This window comes from Pseudophryne corroboree, chromosome 11 (genome assembly GCF_028390025.1).
Source record: "Pseudophryne corroboree isolate aPseCor3 chromosome 11, aPseCor3.hap2, whole genome shotgun sequence".
NCBI lineage: Eukaryota > Metazoa > Chordata > Amphibia > Anura > Myobatrachidae > Pseudophryne > Pseudophryne corroboree.
In genome coordinates, this window is record NC_086454.1 from 111,838,277 (window position 1) to 111,858,626 (window position 20,350).

General features: G+C 48.1%; 1 protein-coding gene across 1 annotated transcript in view; it reads left to right on the forward strand.

The window, feature by feature from the left end:
* Positions 1–20,350, forward strand: part of LOC134969044 (mucin-2-like) — a 695,488-nt gene that overhangs the window by 8,826 nt on the left and 666,312 nt on the right. The gene's annotated exons all lie outside the window — the stretch shown is intronic.

Sequence of the window (20,350 nt, forward strand, 5' to 3'; positions counted from 1 at the left end):
CTGGTGTGTGCTGGCAAACTCTCCCTCTGTCTCCCCAAAGGGCTAGTGGGGTCCTGTCCTCTATCAGAGCATTCCCTGTGTGTGTGCTGTGTGTCGGTACGCGTGTGTCGACATGTATGAGGACGAAAATGGTGTGGAGGCGGAGCAATTGCCTGTATTAGTGATGTCACCCCCTAGGGAGTCGACACCTGACTGGATGGTCTTATTTAAGGAATTACGTGATAGTGTCAGCACTTTACAAAAAACTGTTGACGACATGAGACAGCCGGCAAATCAGTTAGTGCCTATCCAGGCGTCTCAAACACCGTCAGGGGCTCTAAAGCGCCCATTACCTCAGTCGGTCGACACAGACACAGACACGGACACTGACTCCAGTGTCGACGGTGAAGAAACAAACGTATTTTCCAGTAGGGCCACACGTTACATGATCACGGCAATGAAGGAGGCTTTGCATATTTCTGATACTACAAGTACCACAAAAAAGGGTATTATGTGGGGTGTGAAAAAACTACCCGTAGTTTTTCCTGAATCAGAAGAATTAAATGAAGTGTGTGATGATGCGTGGGTTTCCCCCGATAAAAAATTGCTGATATCTAAGAAATTATTGGCATTATACCCTTTCCCGCCAGAAGTTAGGGCGCGTTGGGAAACACCCCCTAGGGTGGATAAAGCACTCACACGCTTATCAAAACAAGTGGCGTTACCGTCTCCGGATACGGCCGCCCTCAAGGAGCCAGCTGATAGGAAGCTGGAAAATGTCCTAAAAAGTATATACACACATACTGGTGTTATACTGCGACCAGCGATTGCCTCAGCCTGGATGTGCAGCGCTGGGGTGGCTTGGTCGGAGTCCCTGACTGAAAATATTGATACCCTTGACAGGGACAGTATTTTATTGACTATAGAGCGTTTAAAAGATGCGTTTCTATATATGCGTGATGCACAGAGGGATATTTGCACCCTGGCATCAAGAGTAAGTGCGATGTCCATTTCTGCCAGAAGATGTTTATGGACACGACAGTGGTCAGGTGATGCGGATTCCAAACGGCACATGGAAGTATTGCCGTATAAAGGGGAGGAGTTATTTGGGGTCGGTCTTTCGGACCTGGTGGCCACGGCAACAGCTGGAAAATCCACCTTTTTACCCCAACTCACCTCTCAGCAGAAAAAGACACCGTCTTTTCAGCCTCAGTCCTTTCGTCCCCATAAGGGCAAGCGGGCAAAAGGCCAGTCATATCTGCCCCGGGGTAGAGGAAAGGGAAAAAGACTGCAGCAGACAGCCCCTTCCCAGGAACAGAAGCCCTCCACCGCTTCTGCCAAGTCCTCAGCATGACGCTGGGGCCTTACAAGCGGACTCAGGTGCGGTGGGGGGTCGTCTCAAGAGTTTCAGCGCGCAGTGGGCTCACTCGCAAGTGGACCCCTGGATCCTACAGGTAGTATCCCAGGGGTACAGATTGGAATTCGAGACGTCTCCCCCTCGCAGGTTCCTGAAGTCTGCTTTACCAACGTCTCCCTCCGACAGGGAGGCAGTATTGGAAGCAATTCACAAGCTGTATTCCCAGCAGGTGATAATCAAAGTACCTCTCCTACAACAGGGAAAGGGGTATTATTCCACACTATTTGCGGTACCGAAGCCAGACGGCTCGGTGAGACCTATTCTAAATCTGAAATCTTTGAACACTTACATACAAAGGTTCAAATTCAAGATGGAGTCACTCAGAGCAGTGATAGCGAACCTGGAAGAAGGGGACTGTATGGTGTCCCTGGACATCAAGGATGCTTACCTTCATGTCCCAATTTGCCCTTCTCACCAAGGGTACCTCAGGTTCGTAGTACAGAACTGTCATTATCAGTTTCAGACGCTGCCGTTTGGATTGTCCACGGCACCCCGGGTCTTTACTAATGGCCGAAATGATGATTCTTCTTCGAAGAAAAGGCTTCTTAATTATCCCTTACTTGGACGATCTCCTGATAAGGGCTAAGTCCAGGTAACAGTTGGAGGTCGGAGTAGCACTATCTCGGGTACTGCTACAACAGCACGGGTGGATTCTAAATATTCCAAAATCGCAGCTGATCCCGACGACACGTCTGCTGTTCCTAGGGATGATTCTGGACACAGTCCAGAAAAAGGTGTTTCTCCCGGAGGAGAAAGCCAGGCAGTTATCCGAGCTAGTCAGGAACCTCCTAAAACCAGGAAAAGTGTCAGTGCATCATTGCACAAGGGTCCTGGGAAAAATGGTGGCTTCTTACGAAGCGATTCCATTCGGCAGATTTCACGCAAGAACTTTTCAGTGGGATCTGCTGGACAAATGGTCCGGATCGCATCTTCAGATGCATCAGCGGATAACCCTGTCTCCGAGGACAAGGGTGTCTCTTCTGTGGTGGCTGCAGAGTGCTCATCTACTAGAGGGCCGCAGATTCGGCATTCAGGATTGGATCCTGGTGACCACGGATGCCAGCCTGAGAGGCTGGGGAGCAGTCACACAGGGAAAAAATTTCCAGGGAACGTGGTCAAGTCTAGAGACTTCTCTCCACATAAATATACTGGAGCTAAGGGCAATTTACAATGCTCTGAGCCTAGCAAGACCTCTGCTTCAAGGTCAGCCGGTGCTGATCCAGTCGGACAACATCACGGCAGTCGCCCACGTAAACAGACAGGGCGGCACAAGAAGCAGGAGGGCAATGGCAGAAGCTGCAAGGATTCTCCGCTGGGCGGAAAATCATGTGATAGCACTGTCAGCAGTGTTCATTCCGGGAGTGGACAACTGGGAAGCAGACTTCCTCAGCAGGCACGATCTCCACCCGGGAGAGTGGGGACTTCACCCAGAAGTCTTCCACATGATTGTGAACCGTTGGGAAAGACCAAAGGTGGACATGATGGCGTCCCGCCTCAACAAAAAACTGGACAGGTATTGCGCCAGGTCAAGGGACCCTCAGGCAATAGCTGTGGATGCTCTGGTAACACCGTGGGTGTACCAGTCAGTGTATGTGTTCCCTCCTCTTCCTCTCATACCCAAGGTACTGAGAATTATAAGACGGAGAGGAGTAAGAACTATATTCGTGGCTCCGGATTGGCCAAGGAGGACTTGGTACCCGGAACTTCAAGAGATGCTCACAGAGGACCCATGGCCTCTGCCGCTAAGAAGGGACTTGCTTCAGCAAGGACCCTGTCTGTTCCAAGACTTACCGCGGCTGCGTTTGACGGCATGGCGGTTGAACGCCGGATCCTAAGGGAAAAAGGCATTCCGGAAGAGGTCATACCTACCCTGGTCAAAGCCAGAAAGGAGATGACCGCACAACATTATCACCGCATTTGGCGAAAATATGTGGCGTGGTGTGAGGCCAGGAAGGCCCCCACGGAGGAATTTCAACTGGGTCGATTCCTGCATTTGCTGCAAACAGGAGTGTCTATGGGCCTCAAATTGGGGTCCATTAAGGTTCAAATTTCGGCCCTGTCGATTTTCTTCCAGAAAGAATTGGCTTCAGTTCCTGAAGTCCAGACATTCGTCAAGGGAGTACTGCATATACAACCCCCTTTTGTGCCTCCAGTGGCACCGTGGGATCTCAACGTAGTTCTGGGATTCCTCAAATCACATTGGTTTGAACCGCTCAAATCTGTGGATTTGAAATATCTCACATGGAAAGTGACCATGCTGTTGGCCCTGGCCTCGGCCAGGCGAGTGTCAGAAATGGCGGCTTTGTCTCACAAAAGCCCATATCTGATTTTCCATTCGGACAGGGCAGAACTGCGGACTCGTCCCCAGTTTCTCCCTAAGGTGGTGTCAGCGTTTCACCTGAACCAACCTATTGTGGTGCCTGCGGCTACTAGGGACTTGGAGGACTCCAAGTTGCTGGACGTTGTCAGGGCCCTGAAAATATATGTTTCCAGGACGGCTGGAGTCAGGAAAACTGACTCGCTGTTTATCCTGTATGCACCCAACAAGCTGGGTGCTCCTGCTTCTAAGCAGACGATTGCACGTTGGATTTGTAGTACAATTCAGCTTGCACATTCTGTGGCAGGCCTGCCACAGCCAAAATCTGTGAATGCCCATTCCACAAGGAAGGTGGGCTCATCTTGGGCGGCTGCCCGAGGGGTCTCGGCTTTACAACTTTGCCGAGCTGCTACTTGGTCGGGGGCAAACACGTTTGCAAAATTCTACAAATTTGATACCCTGGCTGAGGAGGACCTGGAGTTCTCTCTTTCGGTGCTGCAGAGTCATCCGCACTCTCCCGCCCGTTTGGGAGCTTTGGTATAATCCCCATGGTCCTGACGGAGTCCCCAGCATCCACTTAGGACGTTAGAGAAAATAAGAATTTACTTACCGATAATTCTATTTCTCGTAGTCCGTAGTGGATGCTGGGCGCCCATCCCAAGTGCGGATTGTCTGCAATACTTGTATATAGTTATTGTTACAAAAATCGGGTTGTTATTGTTGTGAGCCATCTTTTCAGAGGCTCCTCTGTTATCATGCTGTTAACTGGGTTCAGATCACAAGTTGTACAGTGTGATTGGTGTGGCTGGTATGAGTCTTACCCGGGATTCAAAATCCTTCCTTATTGTGTACGCTCGTCCGGGCACAGTATCCTAACTGAGGCTTGGAGGAGGGTAATAGGGGGAGGAGCCAGTGCACACCACCTAGTCCTAAAGCTTTTATTTTTGTGCCCTGTCTCCTGCGGAGCCGCTAATCCCCCTGTGGTCCTGACGGAGTCCCCAGCATCCACTACGGACTACGAGAAATAGAATTATCGGTAAGTAAATTCTTATTTTTTGTGTGTGCATATGTGGCTGTGTGTGTTGGTGGTAAAAGTGAGAAGGGGGAGTGGCACCATTAGTCTACTTCCCCTCCGGGAGTCTGATATGAACTTACGCCCCTGATGTCACCCCTGCTTCTTTTACTTCATTCTTCCCTTACTTGCTCCCTGCACTTCTCCTTCACTCCCTTTCCCTCTCTCATCCCTGCACCTCTCATCCCCTCCCTCCATCTATAACCCCTACACATCACTTCATCATTCCATTTCTTACTCCCGCACCTCTCACTCCCTCCCTTCCTCTATGATCCCTACACAACTTACTCGCTCCTTCCATTGTTCACACCTGCCCCTCTCACTCCCTTCTTCCTCCTAGGGAAAAAGATTGTTGGAGTAAGTCAAAATCAGAGATGAGGGGAAATATAGAAGAGAAGGTTGTCAGATGGAGTCACAGCCAGGAACAGGGGCGGATTGGGAACAAAAAGCGGCCCTGGAAAAATTTGTGCTAGTGGCCCCACATGGGCAGCACCAGAGGTGTAAGGTCTAGCCATGGCCCATGGCAGCAGCACCCTCCCCCCAAGACTTTCCAGATAGTGGGCATGTCCAGCATCAAGGGGGAAGTTAAAAAGAAATAAAATTAAATATTATGAGCACATTATATGATACATCTTCAGAATTTAGGAAACTATATCATTCTTTAGAAAGATATATGTTCTTGCTTATTACACCAACCGTATCCCAATCACTATTCACTCAATCTTATATCTCAGCCAAGCAGGCAGACAGAGCATACACTAGATCATCTGCAATCACAGGCTAAGTGGCCAAGTCATTTTCATATATGCAAATTATTTTGCATCTTAATCATTATGTCTATAAAAAGGACCACATGTCCTCAAACAAAACAGGCCCCACGGGTGCGTCGGCCCACCGGGAATCTTCCCTGTAAACCCTGTGGCCAATCCGCCTCTGGCCAGGAATAATGTTTGTATAAGGAAGATAATCTTGTCAGAGGGAGTCATGATCAGGGAAGATGGTATTGTCAGAAGGAGTTACGATCAGGGATTGTGGTATAGGAAATATGAAGTTGTTACGGTCTGGGATGTTGGTATAGGAAAGATAATGTTGCCACAGGGAGCCATGGTCAGTAATGGGGGGGTATAGGGAAGATAAGGTTGTCAGAGCGAGTTATGATCAGTAATGAGGTGTATACGGAAGATGATGTCAGAGGAATTTATGATCAGGGATTGGGGGTACACGGAAGATGATGTTGACAGAGAGAGTCATGATCAGGGATGGGGTGTATATGGATTTTGATGTCTGAAGAAATTACAATCAGAGATTGGGGAGATAGGTCTGATGAGATGAGGTTGTCAGATCGAATCATGATCAGTAATGCAGTGTATACGAAAGATGATGTCAGAGGGAGTCACACGATCAGTAATGGGGTGTATACAGAAGATATGGTTGTCAGAGGAAGCCATGGTCAGTATTGGGGGATAAAGGGAAAAATAGGATTTTAATACCTACCGGTAAATCCTTTTCTCTTAGTCCGTAGAGGATGCTGGGGTCACATCAAGAACCATGGGGTATAGACGGGATCCGCAGGAGACATGGGCACTCTAAGACTTTCAAAGGGGTGTGAACTGGCTCCTCCCTCAATGCCCCTCCTCCAGACCCCAGTTACAGGAACTGTGCCCAGGGAGATGGACATTTCGAGGAAAAGGATTTAAGTTTTAACTAAGGTGAGATACATACCAGCTCACACCTCAAGCACGCCGTACAACGTGGCATTTAACATAACGCAAGTCAACGGCATGAACAATATCAGCAACAGGTTGACTATAAACGTTACACAACATGTGTGTAACCACAACTAATAACTGCAGATACAGTACGCACTGGGACGGGCGCCCAGCATCCTCTATGGACTAAGAGAAAAGGATTTACCGGTAGGTATTAAAATCCTATTTTCTCATACGTCCTAGAGGATGCTGGGGTCACATCAAGAACCATGGGGTTATACCAAAGCTCTAGAATGGGCAGGAGAGTGCGGATGACTCTGCAGCACCAAATTGACCAAACATGAGGTCTTCCTCGGCCAGGGTATCAAACTTGTAAACTTCGCAAAGGTGTTTGAACCCGACCAAGTAGCTGCTCTGCAAAGTTGTAATGCCGAGACCCCCATGGGCAGCCGCCCAGGATGAGCCCACTTTTCTGGTAGTATGGGCCTTCCCCAAAGTTGTTAACGGCAATCCAGCCGTAGAATGGGCATGCTGAATCGTTTTACAGATCCAGCGCGCAATAGTCTGCTTGGAAGCAGAAGCCCCAATCTTGTTGGGAGCAAACAGGACAAACAAAGCCTCTGTTTTCCTAATCCGAGCCGTTCTGGCGACATAAAATTTCAAAGCTCTGACTACATCGAGAGACTTCGATTCCACTAAGGCGTCAGTAGCCACTGGCACCACAATAGGTTGGTTCGTGTGGAATGATGAAACCACTTTCGTCAGAAATTGCTGACGAGTCCTCAACTCCGCTCTATCCTCATGGAAAATCAAATAGGGCTCTTGTGAGACAAAGCCGCCAATTCAGACACCCGCCTCGCGGATGCCAAGGCCAACAACATGACCACTTTCCAAGTGATGAATATCAACTCTACCTTCTGTAAAGGTTCAAACCAATGTGATTGAAGGAACTGCAACACCACGGTAAGATCCCATGGAGCCACTGGGGCCACAAAGGGAGGTTGGATGTGCAACACGCCATTCACGAAAGTCTGAACTTCCGGAAAGGAGGCCAATTGTTTTTGAAAGAAAACCGATAAGGCTGAAATTTGTACTTTAAATTGAGCCCAACTTTAGGCCCGCATCCACACCTGCTTGTAGAAAATGGAGAAAACGTCCTTACTGAAACTCTATCGTAGGAGCCTTCTTGGATTCACACCAAGACACATATTTCCTCCAAATGTTTAGACGTTACCCCTTTTCTAGCCTGAAGAAGTGTGTGAATGACTTCCCAGGGGATACCCTTGTCGGTCTAGGATCCGGGGCTCAACCGCCAAGCCGTCAAACGTAGCCGTGGTAAGTCTTGATACACGCACGGCCCCTGCTGTAACAGATCCTCTCGTAGAGGGAGAGGCCAGGGATCTCCTATGAGTAATTCCTGAAGGTCTGGATACCAAAACCTTCCTTGGCCAGTCTGGAACAATGAGGATCATCTGAACCTTTGTTCTTCTCATGATCTTTAACACTTTTGGAATGAGAGGAAACGGAGGGAATATATACACCGACTGAAACACCCACGGTGTTACTAGTGCGTCCACTGCTATTGCTTGAGGGTCCCTCGATCTGGAACAATATCTCTGCAGTTTCTTGTTGAGACGAGACGCCATCATGTCTATTTGAGGAATTCCCCAACGACTTGTCACCTCTGCTTGAAGAAGGCCGTTGTAAACGGCCCTTAACTCCAGAACGTTTATGCGTAGACAAGTTTCTTGGCTTGACCATCTTCCGTGGAAGTTTTCCCCCTGTGTGACTGCACTCCAGCCTTGGAGACTCGCATCCGTGGTTACCAGGGTCCAGTCCTGGATCCCGAACCTGCGCCCCTCTAGGAGGTGAGAGCTGTTCAGCCACCACAGGAGTGAGATTCTGGTCCTGGAAGACAGGATTATTCTTTGGTGCATGTGTAGATGGGATCCGGACCACTTGTCCAACAGGTCCCACTGAAACACTCTGGCATGGAATCTGCCCAACTGAATGGCCTCGTAGGCCGCCACCATTTTTGCATTGATGGATTGACACTCTTGCCGGTTTCAGAATTTGTTTGACCAGGTTCTGAATTTCCAGAGCTTTTTCCACTGGAAGAAAAACTCTCTGTAATTCTGTGTCCAGAATCATTCCCAAAAGCGACAGCTGCGTCGTCGGCCCCAACTGTGGTTTCGGCAAGTTTAGGAGCCAACCATGTTGTGGCAGAACTGTCAGGGAGAGCATAATGCTCTGCAGTAACTGGTCCCTGGATCTCGCCTTTATCAGGAGATCGTCCAAGTACGGGATAATTGTGACTCCCTGCTTGCGCAGGAGAACCATCATTTCCGCCATTACTTTGGTGAAACCCCTCGGAGCCGTGGACAGACCAACGGCAACGTCTGAAATTGGTAATGACAATCCTGAACTGCAAACCTCAGGTAAGCCTGATGCGGAGGACAAATGGGAACATGTAAGTAGGCATCCTTTATGTCTACCGACACCATAAAATCCCCTTGCTCCAGAGTATAGATCACCGCCTGGAGAGATTCCATCTTGAATTTGAATTTTCTTAGGTAGAAATTGAGGGATTTTAGAGTCTGACCGAGCCGTCCGGTTTCAGGACCACGAACAGGCTCGAATAAAAACCTTCTCCCTGTTGTGACGGGGGAACCTTGATAATGACCTGATTTTGACACAACTTTTGTATTGCGTCACATACAACCTCCCTGTCCGGAAGAGAAGCTGGTAAGGCCAATATGAAAAATCGGCGAGGGGGAACGTCTTGAAACTCTAGTTTGTACCCCTGGGACACTATTTCCAAACCCATGGGTCCAGGGTCGAACGAACCCAGAACTGACTGAAGAGTTTGAGACGCGCCTCTACCGGTGCGGACTCCCGCAGAGGAGCCCCAGTGTCATGCGGAGGATTTGGCAGAAGCTGCGGAGGACTTCTGCTCCTGGGAATCTGCCACTGCCGGTGACTTTTCTCTTTTCCCCCTTCCTCTAGTAGCAAGGAAGGAAGAACCTCTGCCTTTCTTGTATTTATTGGGCCGAAAGGACTGCATTTGATATGTTTCCTTTTGTTGTGCAGGAACATAAGGTAAAAAGGACGACTTACCCGCGGTAGCCGTAGATACCAAATCGACGAGGCCGTCACCAAACAAGACACCACCTCTATATTGTAGAGACTCCATATTTTTCTTATAGTCAGCATCAGCATTCCATTGATGAATCCACAATGTTCACCTACAGTAGCTGAGACTGCCATAGCATTGGCCTTTGCACCCAAAAGGCCAATATCCCTCGCAGCTTCCTTTAGGTAGGCTGCAGCGTCCCTGATATAACCTAGTGTTAATAGAACGCTATCCCTATCCAGGGTATCTATCTCAGATGACAAGTTATCTGCCCATTTTTCGATAGCACTACTCACCCACGCACATGCAATGGCTGGCCTGAGCAGCGTACCTGTGGTGACATAAATGGATTTCAATGTAGTTTCCTGCCTTCGATCCGCAGGATCCTTAAGGGCTGCCGTGTCAGGGGACGGAAGAGCCACCTTTTTGGACAGCCGTGATAGAGCCTTGTCCACAATGGGTGGTGACTCCCACTTTTCCCTATCCCCAGAGGGAAACGGATATGCCACCGGAATCCTTTTGGGAATCTGAAACTTTTTGTCAGGATTTTCCCAAACCTTTTCAAATAGTGTTCAGTTCATGAGAGGGAGGAAACGTTAACTCAGGCTTCTTCCCCTTATACATACAGACCCTTTTGTCAAGAACAAGGGGGTCCTCCGAGATATGTAATACGTCCTTTATCGCCACAATCATGTACCGAATGCTCTTTGTCAATTTCAGATCTAATTTGGTATCACTATAGTGGACACAGGAGTTAGATTCCGTGTCGGTACCTGTATCTGCCAACTAGGCAAATGATCGCTTCTGTGACCCTGAGAGTGTCTGGACTTGTAAACAATACATCCTCCACAGATTTCTTCCATGCCTGATTCTGAGACTCAGATTTATCCAATCTCTTATTAATAAGAGCCACATTAGCATTGAAAGCATTCAACTCATTTACCCAATCAGGAGTCGGCGGCGCCAACAGGGTCACTCCCACAGCTGTTTGTGTCCCTAATACAGTCTCCTCCTGGGAAGAGCACTCTGCCTCAGACATGCCGACACACGTGTATTCACCACTCACAAACACACTGGGCATATAGGGGACAGACCCAACTAAAGTCTGACAGAGAGACACAGAGAGAGTTTGCCAGCTCACAACCCAGCGCTTCACCAACGGTTCTGACAACACTAAACAATGCCTCAGACCTGTGGTGCTTTTATAACACACATATATTGCACCAAATTTACTGTGCCCCCCCATCCATTTTTCACCCTGATACTTATGCAGCAGTGTGAGGAAGTACCAGCGTCTCTGCAGCCTGTTGTAGAGAAAATGGCGCTGTTGTGAGCTGTGAGGGCTAAGCTCCGCCCCCGTAATGGCGCGCTTCAGTCCCGCTATTTTTAAATAAATATTTACACTGGCGGGAGTTAGGACAGTGCCCTGGGCACTATGTCCCCTATAGCCAGTCTCCTTTGAGGTTTGCATGCTGCCCAGGGCACCCGCCCCCCACGCACTGCACCCTGTAGTGCCTCTGTGTAGTGGGAACATGGTGCGCAGCATGCGATCGCTGTGCGGTACCTCAGAAGCTGTCAGTGAAGTCTTCTTTGCTTCTTCTACTCACCTGTCTTCTGACTTCTGGCTCTGCAAGGGGGGTGACGGCCGGCTCTGGGAACGAGCATCTAGGTGTACCTAGCGATCAGACCCTCAGGAGCTAATGGTGTCCTGTAGCCAAGAAGCAGTTCCTTTAAACTCACTGGAAGTAGGTCTGACTTCTCTCCTTAAGTCCCACGAAGCAGGTAGACTGTTGCCAGCAGTCTCCCTGAAAATAAAAAACCTAACAAAAGTCTTTTCCCGAGAAACTTTGTAGAGCTCCTCAGTGTGCAGCCAGTCTGCATGGGCACAATTCTAAAACTGGGGTCTGGAGGAGGGGCATGGAGGGAGGAGCCAGTTCACACCCCTTTGAAAGTCTTAGAGTGCCCATGTTTCCTGCAGATCCCGTCTATACCCCATGGTTCTTGATGTGACCCCAGCATCCTCTAGGACGTATGAGAAATGAGGTTGTCAGAGGGAGTCATGATCAGTACTGGGGTGTATATGGAAGATGATGTTGTCAGAGGAAGTTACAATCAGTGATTGGAGGTATATGGAAGGTGATATTGTCAGAGAGAGTCATGATTAGGAATGAGGGTATAGGGAAGATGAGGTTGTCAGATGGAGTCATGATCAGTAATAGGGTGTATACAGAAGATGATGTTGTTAGAGGGAGTCATGACCAAGGATGGGGGTTATAGGGAAGATGAGGTTGTGATATGGAATGGAGGTCAGTAATGGGATCTATACAGAAGATGCTGTCAGAGGGAGTCAAGATGAGGGATATAGGGAAGATGAGGTTGTCAGAGTTAATCATGATCAAGGATAGAGGGTATAGGAAAGATAAGGTTGTCAGAGAAAGTAATGCTCAGTAATGGGAGGCCTGGTGTTCTGAATTCCCCTAACCAGCACACAGAGACTGTTGTATTCCCTATTAATCAGCATGTTTCCCTTTGCTCCTCTCCATAATGTCAACCCTTACCTGCTGCTCTTCTTCCTCCATCCACCCCCTCACCTGCTCTGATCTACTCCAGTGCTTCTTCCAGCTATGAGAACGTTAGTTCATGCAGGTCCATGGCGGCAATGTACTGTGCCAGGAAGTAACATACCACGGTGAAGTCCAGCTGTGCTCCCCCAGTGCAGAAGTCTATTGCCAGAGCGACCACTGAGGGCTCAAGAGCCTCTGGAGTGTGTACCATCCTCCACCATGTTGGAGCTTCAGGAGGGCAAGAGCTGTGTGGGAATGAGGGATGCCCGCTGCCCTGCCCCGTGGTGGTAGCTCACTAGTTAGGGGGGGTTAATGCTTTGGCCACGGGATCCCATGAGGTGTGTCTCCTGGCTGTGGCATTACCCCCATGCTAGTGGAGCCCGGTGCTGGTTCTAATAACACAGGGGATGTCTATGTCATTTCCCCCCCCCCATATTTTTAGAACCAGGACTAGTTCAAGAGCCAGGACCTGGTTTAATAAATACAGGGGAACCCTACACAATTTGTTAATTGTATTTTTTTAACCAGGACCAGCTCAAAGAGCCTGGGATTTGTTATGCTTGTGGGGGTAAAATACCCCACACTGTTTTTTTTCTGCTTTTATAACTTTTTTAAACACTGCACACATACACAGAAGCCTGCACGAATCTCACTGATCTTATCAGGCTTCATGTTCAGGAGTGTTTTGCTACTGGCACACACAGCAAACACGGCTGTCGTCGAACACGACCGCATACACCATTGAAAAAACAATCACGGAAAGCACATTATAGTAAATACTAGAGATGAGCGGGTTCGGTTTCTCTGAATCCGAACCCGCACGAACTTCATGTTTTTTTTCACGGGTCCGAGCGACTCGGATCTTCCCGCCTTGCTCGGTTAACCCGAGCGCGCCCGAACGTCATCATGACGCTGTCGGATTCTCGCGAGACTCGGATTCTATATAAGGAGCCGCGCGTCGCCGCCATTTTCACACGTGCATTGAGATTGATAGGGAGAGGACGTGGCTGGCGTCCTCTCCATTTAGATTAGGAGAGAGAGAGAGAGAGAGATTGACCTGAGGCTGATACTGTAGAAGAGAGTGCAGAGTTTAGTGACTGACCACAGTGACCACCAGCAGTGCAGTTGTTTTATTTAATATATCCGTTCTCTGCCTGAAAAAAACGGTACACACAGTGACTCAGTCACATACCATATCTGTGTGCACTGCTCAGCCCAGTGTGCTGCATGCCTGCATCATCTATGTATATATTATATATCTGACTGTGCTCAGCTCACACAGCTTATAATTGTGGGGGAGACTGGGGAGCACTGCAGTGCCAGTTATAGGTTATAGCAGGAGCCAGGAGTACAAGACAGTCACATACCATATCTGTGTGCACTGCTCAGCCCAGTGTGCTGCATCATTTATGTATATATTATATATCTGACTGTGCTCAGCTCACACAGCTTATAATTGTGGGGGAGACTGGGGAGCACTGCAGTGCCAGTTATAGGTTATAGCAGGAGCCAGGAGTACATATTATATTAAAATTAAACAGTGCACACTTTTGCTGCAGGAGTGCCACTGCCAGTGTGACTGACCAGTGACCTGACCACACTGACCACCAGTATAGTTAGTAGTATACTATATTGTGATTGCCTGAAAAAGTTAAACACTCGTCGTGTGACTTCACTTGTGTGGTGTTTTTTTTTTTATTCTATAAAAAACTCATTCTGCTGACAGACAGTGTCCAGCAGGTCCGTCATTATATAATATATATACCTGTCCGGCTGCAGTAGTGATATATATATATTTTTTATATCATTATTTATCATCCAGTCGCAGCAGACACAGTACGGTAGTTCACGGCTGTAGCTACCTCTGTGTCGGCACTCGGCAGTCCATCCATAATTGTATACCACCTACCCGTGGTTTTTTTTTCTTTCTTCTTTATACATACATACTACGACATCTCTTTATCAACCAGTCTATATTAGCAGCAGACACAGTACAGTACGGTAGTTCACGGCTGTGTCTACCTCTGTGTCGGCACTCGGCAGTCCGTCCATAATTGTATACCACCTAACCGTGGTTTTTTTTTCTTTCTTCTTTATACATACATACTACGACATCTCTTTATCAACCAGTCTATATTAGCAGCAGACACAGTACAGTACGGTAGTTCACGGCTGTGGCTACCTCTGTGTCGGCACTCGGCAGTCCGTCCATAATTGTATACCACCTAACCGTGGTTTTTTTTTCTTTCTTCTTCATACATACATACTACGACATCTCTTTATCAACCAGTCTATATTAGCAGCAGACACAGTACAGTACGGTAGTTCACGGCTGTGGCTACCTCTGTGTCGGCACTCGGCAGTCCGTCCATAATTGTATACCACCTAACCGTGGTTTTTTTTTCTTCTTTATACATACATACTACGACATCTCTTTATCAACCAGTCTATATTAGCAGCAGACACAGTACAGTACGGTAGTTCACGGCTGTGGCTACCTCTGTGTCGGCACTCGGCAGTCCGTCCATAATTGTATACCACCTACCCGTGGTTTTTTTTTCTTTCTTCTTCATACATACATACTACGACATCTCTTTATCAACCAGTCTATATTAGCAGCAGACACAGTACAGTACGGTAGTTCACGGCTGTGGCTACCTCTGTGTCGGCACTCGGCAGTCCGTCCATAATTGTATACCACCTAACCGTGGTTTTTTTTTCTTTCTTCTTTATACATACATACTACGACATCTCTTTATCAACCAGTCTATATTAGCAGCAGACACAGTACAGTACGGTAGTTCACGGCTGTGGCTACCTCTGTGTCGGCACTCGGCAGTCCGTCCATAATTGTATACCACCTAACCGTGTTTTTTTTTTCTTTCTTCTTCATACATACATACTACGACATCTCTTTATCAACCAGTCTATATTAGCAGCAGACACAGTACAGTACGGTAGTTCACGGCTGTGGCTACCTCTGTGTCGGCACTCGGCAGTCCGTCCATAATTGTATACCACCTAACCGTGGTTTTTTTTTCTTTCTTCTTCATACATACATACTACGACATCTCTTTATCAACCAGTCTATATTAGCAGCAGACACAGTACGGTAGTTCACGGCTGTAGCTACCTCTGTGTCGGCACTCGGCAGTCCGTCCATAATTGTATACTAGTATCCATCCATCTCCATTGTTTACCTGAGGTGCCTTTTAGTTGTGCCTATTAAAATATGGAGAACAAAAATGTTGAGGTTCCAAAATTAGGGAAAGATCAAGATCCACTTCCACCTCGTGCTGAAGCTGCTGCCACTAGTCATGGCCGAGACGATGAAATGCCAGCAACGTCGTCTGCCAAGGCCGATGCCCAATGTCATAGTACAGAGCATGTCAAATCCAAAACACCAAATATCAGTAAAAAAAGGACTCCAAAACCTAAAATAAAATTGTCGGAGGAGAAGCGTAAACTTGCCAATATGCCATTTACCACACGGAGTGGCAAGGAACGGCTGAGGCCCTGGCCTATGTTCATGGCTAGTGGTTCAGCTTCACATGAGGATGGAGGCACTCAGCCTCTCGCTAGAAAAATGAAAAGACTCAAGCTGGCAAAAGCAGTAGCACCGCAAAGAACTGTGCGTTCTTCGAAATCCCAAATCCACAAGGAGAGTCCAATTGTGTCGGTTGCGATGCCTGACCTTCCCAACACTGGACGTGAAGAGCATGCGCCTTCCACCATTTGCACGCCCCCTGCAAGTGCTGGAAGGAGCACCCGCAGTCCAGTTCCTGATAGTCAGATTGAAGATGTCAGTGTTGAAGTACACCAGGATGAGGAGGATATGGGTGTTGCTGGCGCTGGGGAGGAAATTGACCAGGAGGATTCTGATGGTGAGGTGGTTTGTTTAAGTCAGGCACCCGGGGAGACACCTGTTGTCCGTGGGAGGAATATGGCCGTTGACATGCCTGGTGAAAATACCAAAAAAATCAGCTCTTCGGTGTGGAACTATTTCAACAGAAATGCGGACAACAGGTGTCAAGCCGTGTGTTCCCTTTGTCAAGCTGTAATAAGTAGGGGTAAGGACGTTAACCACCTCGGAACATCCTCCCTTATACGTCACCTGCAGCGCATTCATAATAAGTCAGTGACAAGTTCAAAAACTTTGGGTGACAGCGGAAGCAGTCCACTGACCAGTAAATCCCTTCCTCTTGTAACCAAGCTCACGCAAACCACCCCACCAACTCCCTCAGTGTCAATTTCCTCCTTCCCCAGGAATGCCAATAGTCCTGCAGGCAATGTCACTGGCAATTCTGACGAGTCCTCTCCTGCCTGGGATTCCTCCGATGCATCCTTGCGTGTAACGCCTACTGCTGCTGGCGCTGCTGTTGTTGCTGCTGGGAGTCGATGGTCATCCCTGAGGGGAAGTCGTAAGACCACTTTTACTACTTCCACCAAGCAATTGACTGTCCAACAGTCCTTTGTGAGGAAGATGAAATATCACAGCAGTCATCCTACTGCAAATCGGATAACTGAGGCCTTGGCATCCTGGGTGGTGAGAACCGTGGTTCCGGTATCCATCATTACTGCAGAGCCAACTAGAGACTTGTTCGAGGTACTGTGTCCCCGGTACCAAATACCATCTAGGTTCCATTTCTCTAGGCAGGCGATACCGAAAATTTACACAGACCTCAGAAAAAGAGTCACCAGTGTCCTAAAAAATGCAACTGTACCCAATGTCCACTTAACCACGGACATGTGGACAAGTGGAGCAGGGCAGGGTCAGGACTATATGACTGTGACAGCCCACTGGGTAGATGTATGGACTCCCGCCGCAAGAACAGCAGCGGCGGCACCAGTAGCAGCATCTCGCAAACGCCAACTCTTTCCTAGGCAGGCTACGCTTTGTATCACCGGTTTCCAAAATACGCACACAGCTGAAAACCTCTTACGGCAACTGAGGAAGATCATCGCGGAATGGCTTACCCCAATTGGACTCTCCTGTGGATTTGTGGCATCGGACAACGCCAGCAATATTGTGTGTGCATTAAATATGGGCAAATTCCAGCACGTCCCATGTTTTGCACATACCTTGAATTTGGTGGGGCAGAATTATTTAAAAAACGACAGGGGCATGCAAGAGATGCTGTCGGTGGCCAGAAAAATTGCGGGACACTTTCGGCGTACAGGCACCACGTACAGAAGACTGGAGCACCACCAAAAACTACTGAACCTGCCCTGCCATCATCTGAAGCAAGAAGTGGTAACGAGGTGGAATTCAACCCTCTATATGCTTCAGAGGTTGGAGGAGCAGCAAAAGGCCATTCAAGCTTATACAATTGAGCACGATATAGGAGGTGGAATGCACCTGTCTCAAGCGCAGTGGAGAATGATTTCAACGTTGTGCAAGGTTCTGATGCCCTTTGAACTTGCCACACGTGAAGTCAGTTCAGACACTGCCAGCCTGAGTCAGGTCATTCCCCTCATCAGGCTTTTGCAGAAGAAGCTGGAGACATTGAAGGAGGAGCTAACACGGAGCGATTCCGCTAGGCATGTGGGACTTGTGGATGGAGCCCTTAATTCGCTTAACAAGGATTCACGGGTGGTCAATCTGTTGAAATCAGAGCACTACATTTTGGCCACCGTGCTCGATCCTAGATTTAAAGCCTACCTTGGATCTCTCTTTCCGGCAGACACAAGTCTGCTGGGGTTGAAAGACCTGCTGGTGAGAAAATTGTCAAGTCAAGCGGAACGCGACCTGTCAACATCTCCTCCTTCACATTCTCCCGCAACTGGGGGTGCGAGGAAAAGGCTCAGAATTCCGAGCCCACCCGCTGGCGGTGATGCAGGGCAGTCTGGAGCGACTGCTGATGCTGACATCTGGTCCGGACTGAAGGACCTGACAACGATTACGGACATGTCGTCTACTGTCACTGCATATGATTCTCTCACCATTGAAAGAATGGTGGAGGATTATATGAGTGACCGCATCCAAGTAGGCACGTCACACAGTCCATACTTATACTGGCAAGAAAAAGAGGCAATTTGGAGGCCATTGCACAAACTGGCTTTATTCTACCTAAGTTGCCCTCCCACAAGTGTGTACTCCGAAAGAGTGTTTAGTGCCGCCGCTCACCTTGTCAGCAATCGGCGTACGAGGTTACATCCAGAAAATGTGGAGAAGATGATGTTCATTAAAATGAATTATAATCAATTCCTCCGCGGAGACATTGACCAGCAGCAATTGCCTCCACAAAGTACACAGGGAGCTGAGATGGTGGATTCCAGTGGGGACGAATTGATAATCTGTGAGGAGGGGGATGTACACGGTGATATATCGGAGGGTGATGATGAGGTGGACATCTTGCCTCTGTAGAGCCAGTTTGTGCAAGGAGAGATTAATTGCTTCTTTTTTGGGGGGGGTCCAAACCAACCCGTCATATCAGTCACAGTCGTGTGGCAGACCCTGTCACTGAAATGATGGGTTGGTTAAAGTGTGCATGTCCTGTTTTGTTTATACAACATAAGGGTGGGTGGGAGGGCCCAAGGACAATTCCATCTTGCACCTCTTTTTTCTTTTATTTTTCTTTGCGTCATGTGCTGTTTGGGGAGGGTTTTTTGGAAGGGACATCCTGCGTGACACTGCAGTGCCACTCCTAAATGGGCCCGGTGTTTGTGTCGGCCACTAGGGTCGCTAATCTTACTCACACAGTCAGCTACCTCATTGCGCCTCTTTTTTTCTTTGCGTCATGTGCTGATTGGGGAGGGTTTTTTGGAAGGGACATCCTGCGTGACACTGCAGTGCCACTCCTAGATGGGCCAGGTGTTTGTGTCGGCCACTAGTGTCGCTTAGCTTAGTCATCCAGCGACCTTGGTGCAAATTTTAGGACTAAAAATAATATTGTGAGGTGTGAGGTATTCAGAATAGACTGAAAATGAGTGGAAATTATGGTTTTTGAGGTTAATAATAATATGGGATCAAAATGACCCCCAAATTCTATGATTTAAGCTGTTTTTTAGTGTTTTTTAAAAAAAACACCCGAATCCAAAACACACCCGAATCCGACAAAAAAAATTCGGTGAGGTTTTGCCAAAACGCGGTCGAACCCAAAACACGGCCGCGGAACCGAACCCAAAACCAAAACACAAAACCCGAAAAATTTCAGGCGCTCATCTCTAGTAAATACCCGTGTTTGATTTCGAAAATAAATCTGGTGTCCGATCATTCTCAGGCAAACATGGTCAAACACGATTCTTACTACATTAACCCCTTAGTGTCTGGATTGGCAAGTGTTTCACATGCAGAGTAATGCAAATGTAACATTTAAAAATAATATAGATAAAATATTAATTACAAAATCATATTCTTCAATGCTCCTGGTCTTAATGTTGAGCATTCACTTTACCACTAACCTGGGGTAGCCACCAATAAGATGTTGCACACTTAGGGGCAAATGTAATAGAGTGAGAGTTTCAAAAAGTGAGAGATTTGGCAAAGTTTTGAAGTTTTTTTTTTAAAGTGGCAATCATTTACACAGCAAAATCAACCTGGTTTTTGCAGTGAAAAACCTGAAAAACTAAAAAACCTTACCAAATCTCTCACTTTCTGAAACTCTCACTCTATTACATTTGGCTCTTGATGTCTGTGAGTTGCTGTTCTGTGCCTGCAGTAACAGTATAGGAGACAGGGCTACATGACCCTACAAGTTGTCAGCATAACAGCACCTCTTTTCATTGAAAGCTGAGCGTGCGTCTTTTGACCACCAGAGTTCCAAGATATACAGTATGTGTAAATATTAGCATCCTGTTGAGCAAGCTGGTAGCGGCAATGTCTGCAGTGATTAGCGGCAATGCCATCTTGCTGTATAGCATATGGGAACACCACTTGTACAATAGGGTGTAGTATGGTATGCCGGCGGGCGGGCTCCCGGCGACCAGCATACCGGCGCTGGAATCCCGACCGCCGGCATACCGACAGCTGGGCGAGCGCAAATGAGCCCCTGGCGGGCTCGCTGCGCTCGCCACGCTATATATTCTCCTTCCAGGGGGGTCGTGGAACCCCAAGAGGGAGAAGAAGTGTCGGTATGCCGGCGGTTGGTATGCCGGCAGTCGGTATGCCGGCAGTCGGTATGCCGGCGGTCGGTATGCTGGTCCCCAGGAGCCCGACC